Below are 5,462 nucleotides of genomic sequence, written 5' to 3'. Positions count from 1 at the left end.
TTGTGCGGAGGAACCTCAGCAGTGCACTCATCGCCTTCTGGTGTGAAGACCGCGTCAGCCGGCACTCTGAGATCGTCTGCTCAGAAAGCGGCCGGTCGTCGAGGCGTGCCAGCGTCGTCACGAGCGTCTGTCTCTGGGAGCTGTAGCGGGGACAATGACACAAGATATGTTCGATTGTTTCCTCGCTGTCACAACTATTACAGGTAGCACTGTCAGCCATTCCGATGCGGCAAGGAAACGCATTCGTAAAATATACTCCAAGCCACAGTCGGCAGAGAGCAGTTGTCTCGATTCGGGAAAGTCCAGATGGAATATGTAGTCGGATGTATGGATCCAAGCGGTGCAGTCGAAGTATACCGGAAACCTGGCGTGTTCCACATGGATCGAGTAGCATCACGCGCGAGTATACGAAGCGTTGCTGCTGCATCGGTTCTTGAAAGTGGAATGGGTTCCTTCACAGCATTTTCGTGAGCCCTCCTAGCAGCTTCATCGGCCTGGTTGTTGCCCATGATGTCGCAGTGGCCTGGGAGCCACTGAAAAGTAATGTCATGTCCTTTTTCTACTAGTTGGTGATATATCAGCCTTATTTCAAGCACAAGTTGGTCTTGTGGTCCACGACGCAGAGCGGATAGCAGACACTGCAGGGCTGCCTTCTAATCAGTAAATATACCCCATTTTCGTGGTAAATCTTCCTGAAGCATATGAAGGGCGCTGCGAAGTGCAGCAAGCTCCGCAGCAGTCGACGTTGTCCGGTGAGAAGTTTTAAACTCATAGGTCATGGATTTTTCGGGGAATATCACAGCTCCTGTAGATCCGTCAAGAGTTGTCGAGCCATCAGTGTAAATGTGAAGGTGGTCCTTGTATGTCTCGTGCAGCATGAGTAGAGATAGCTGCTTGAGAGCTGGTGACGAGAGTCCTGCTTTCGTTTGAATCCCTGGTACCGAGAGTCGAACTTGTTGGCGAGCCAAATACCAAGGAGGTGATAGCAGCCTCTCGGCAGGCGTATAATCTTGAGGGAGGCAGTCGCGGTACGTCAATATCACCTGGCAAAAGGAGGCATTGGGTCGGTCATTCGGCAGCGTGGCGAGGTGATGGAAAGGGGAGCGGGCAATGTGCCTGATGTGTGCTCTGTCATATGAGTTGTCACTGGGTAATCTCGAGCTATTGCAATTGTTTCCGCCGTCGATGTGCATCGTGGCAATCCAAGACAAACCCTTAGTGCCTGCGCCTGAGCACTTTCGATTGTGCGGATGTTGCTTCTGCAGGTATTGCTCAGTACAGGTAAGCTGTACCTCAGATATCCGAGAAACAGCGCCCATTAGGGTTGCAACATCGCGTGTACTGACGTTCCCCATGTTTTTCCTCCAAGGAATTTAAAAATGTGTGAAATGGCCGTTAGGCGTTTCTTCAGGTATGCCACATGAGGACTCCAGCTGAGGTCTCGATCAATGATCACCCCTAAGAATGTATGCGTCCTGGCGTAACAGATGTCTTGCCCATTGATGGATATGGCGCAGGGCGTCATTGGCTTCCGCGTAAACGCGACCAGCGCACATTTCTCAGGTGAAATCTGGAGGCCTTGTTCGATAAGATACGCCGATATTGAAGTCACGGCTTTTTGAAGCCTCGCGCGCACCTGAGGAAGTGTTACACCTGACGTCCACACGCAGATGTCATCAGTGTACATTAATATCTGGACAGCACTTGGTATGCATTCCACGAGACCGGCAATAACAAGGTTGAATAGTGTAGGGCTCAAGACGCCACCTTGGGGAACACCGCGGTATGGGTGGTGTTGCGAGGTAGGACCGTCATCGGTCTGCATAAAAAAGGACCTCATCTGTAAATAGTTGCGGGTCCACCGGTAGACTCGGCCACCAAGGCCGACCGATTCAAGAGCGTTAAGTATGGCGCCATGAGCAACATTGTCATAAGCTCCTTTTACATCGAGAAACATGGCGACAGATAACCGTTTCAATCTCTTTTGATGCTGGATATAAGTGACGAGATCGATGACATTATCAATAGAGCAACGGAGACGTCGAAAACCGGCCATAGCGTTCGGGTAAACTTTGTGGCGTTCCAGGTACCACTCCAACCTGGCAAGGATCATGCGTTCCATCACCTTCCCTACGCAACTTGCCAGTGCGATTGGGCGGTATTACGTGAGCTCTAATGGTGACTTTCCATGTTTGAGGAGTGGCACCAGACGCCTTGTCTTCCATTCCTGAGGGACGTTTCCATCCCGCCAGGATTCATTGAATATATCCAGCAACGTATTTCGTGCTCTCTCACCCAGGTGGCACAAGATGCGGTACGATATGCTATCTGGTCCAGGAGTCGACGACCGACTACACAAAGCAAGAGCCGCATCAAGCTCCTCGGTGTTGAAAGGCAGGTCCATGCGTATCCCGTGGATGGGGCATGGTGCTATTAGTACCAAGGCCGTCTGTGTATGTTGATTGGCCTGCAATTTTCCTGCAAAAATCTTCTGCAACCTCAATGTTCTCTCGACGTTGGAAAAGCGCCAGGGCTTTGAATGGCACGCGCTGTTCGGGAAATGTACGTAGGCCTCGCATGGTTCTCCATATATGAGAAAGAGATTTTCGGGGGTCTAGGGATTCACAAAATTTTGCCCACCGTTGACATTCCTATTTGTGCATTCGACGCTGGATCTTCTTTTGCGAACGTCTGGCTATTCTTATATCATGGATGGACTTTGTGCGTCGGTATATTCGTTCAGCACGCCGACGAATCGCACGGAGTCGCTCCAATTCCACGTCTAATTTTGAGAACATGGAAGTGCATGTCAGTGTGCACATCTCATTCTGCGTTGCTTCTTTGATCGCTTGCTGAAGGCCAGAAGGGAGACCTTTGCAACAAGCTTCTTCCAATGCTGGTTTCGAATGTAGACCAGTCAATACGCTGGATTGTGTTTGGCGAATGACAGCTGGCCAAACCTTTGATCTTAAGGTAACTGGGGATATGATCACTTCCATGCGTCTCAATGTCTAAAAACCACTTCACACGAGTAGCAAAGCGACGTGACACAAATGCCAAGTCTAAACAGCTGCTGTATGATGAGCCTCGTAGAAAGGTAGGGCTCCCATCATTAAGCAAGGACAGTTCATGGTCAGATGCAAATGAAGCCAGTCGTCAGCCGGTTGCGTTAATTTTGGAGCTACCCCAAATAGGGTGGTGAATGTTAAAATCCCCTGTAATGATCCATGGACCTGGGGTTGCCGTCAAGATATCTTCTAGTCTCTTGTGTCAAACAGTGTTGATGGGGATAAGTAAGTACCCACCATTGTAAAGGCTACCTTTTTATTCTTAATAGTCAGGCAAACATACTGATTCTCATCATGAGGCGGTACATGCTGAACGACGTAGGTAAGCTCCCGACGAATAAATACAACGACCTTGCTGCTTTCGCTGCAGGCTGAGGACATGATGGATTCGAAGCCGGATAGCCGGATTGGGTTTGTTAATTTTGGTTCACAGATTACGATGATTGGGAAGCGGTTAGAGTATACAAACTGACGAAAGTCAGGCATCCGACATCTAAGTCCTCTGGCGTTCCACTGGATTATCGACGCTTGTCTGACCTCTTTGCGGAACGATTGGTGATCGTCAGCCATGGTTCTACTTGAGGTCTGCTAAGACTGGGCTTAGCGCGTCCAGCACTTGCAGGCCACTTCGAGCAGCTGGAGTTGCGATACTTGTCAGTAGCTCTTTACTGACATTCATTAGGGACCGCAGCATCGGTATGATCTGTCGCTCAACCCTTGGTACTTCTTCAACCGAAGTATGCATGGAAGAAGACATCAAGCGGGGAGGCTCCTTGGCAGGCTGTGTGCGCGGAAGGGCAGGCCAGTCTTCCGCGGCGTTAGATTTTTCAGTCTCAATACTCTTCGTGCTTGTATGTTTACTTGCACTCGAAGGTAGTGGGTTGGGTACGTTCTGCGTATGATCCGCACCCCGTCTTGTACGCTTGCGTCGACGATTACACCGGCGTCGTACAGTCTCAGCAGCTTCTTTCTGGGATGAGCTGTCTCTGACCATTTGCTTAAGCACGGCAATTTCTCTCCGGATTAGCGGGCAGTCTTTGGATGAGGCATCGTGGGAGCCATCACAGTTACCGCACTTTAAATTTTTTGCGCGGAAAGCGTCCACAGTGTGCGACTCAGCGCAGCGAGGACACACCGTACTGTTTGTACAGACGCCCTTGACATGGCCAATCTTCATGCAGTTATGACACTGAAGTGGCTTGGGGACGAATGGCCGAACACCATGTCGGAAGTGGCCAACCTTGACATGCGAAGGGATGGAATCGCCCTTGAATATCAGCTTAACGCAGCGGGTGTTACCAAGGCGAAGCACATGCGTGATGATAACTCCCTCGGTCGCCGGTTTGATGAGAATTGGCAGGTCTGAGTTCGCTATGGCCAAATCAATGTCGTAAATGACGCCCACCATGCCAGCTCCGTCCAATGATACCATCGCTCGGACTTTGATGCCACCCAAATCTGTTATTTCCTGAAGCTTGTCCAACGCGCTGCCATTTGTCGCGTCAACAGCGAGGATATTCTTTCGCGTGTTTATTCGGACTTCCCTTATTTCATTCGGCGCGACCCCCTCGAGGAACACGGAGACAGCTTGCCTGTTAAGTGTTCGAAAGCTGATGGAGGAGTCCTCCGGCACGAAGAGGACGGAGTGCGGCCAGCGTTCACTTTTTGTCTTCGTGGTTAACGTCCTCGCTGGTGAAGACACCTTGAGAATCCTTCTTTGGGCTTTCCTGCTCATCACAGACTCAAAGCTGTCATCTGACGAGTCATCGCCGGTGACCGAGTACAGTTCGGTGTCCTCGCTGGTGCTGGACCAGGAACTCCGTTTCCTCGACGAGCTCGTCATGGTTGTCCTCTGGCCGGGTTTCACCGCAGTTGACTCCGCGTCCATAACCAGCCTCGCGGCAGCGAGCCTCGCTGATGACCTCGCTGGTGCTGGACCAGGCGCGCTGATTCCCCGGGGAGCTTGCCATAGCAGACCTCAGGCTGGGCGGGCCTGGGGAAGGCTCCGCCGCCGTCGCCACGAGGCTCCGCCGCTGCCGTTTCCATCTCGCAATCCACTGCACATATGTTTTGCGCGTCTAACACATCACAGCGTGCAAGCAGGCTTAGGGTGCCAGTTCTGGGGTGAGCTCAACTAAATTATGCTTCACTACTACTTCGACTGTCGCCATGGCCCTAAACCTTGTGACCGCTGCGGCATCATTCCGATTCCGACGTTCGACCTACTGCGGCATACCTTGCAATGTCCACGACGGAAGATGGGCGAGAAGGCACTGGCCCCACAAGTACGCTCCCGCTTGACAACGTGCAAGATGTCTTGCAATGTCCTATTTGTTTGGAGCACTACTAAACAAAGATATGGTTCACCCCGATTGGTAGAATGCTTATCGCGCG

This window comes from Dermacentor silvarum, chromosome 10 (genome assembly GCF_013339745.2).
Source record: "Dermacentor silvarum isolate Dsil-2018 chromosome 10, BIME_Dsil_1.4, whole genome shotgun sequence".
Classification (NCBI taxonomy): Eukaryota; Metazoa; Arthropoda; class Arachnida; order Ixodida; family Ixodidae; genus Dermacentor; species Dermacentor silvarum.
The sequence above is the reverse complement of the archived record's forward strand: the minus strand, read 5'-3'. Positions refer to the sequence as shown.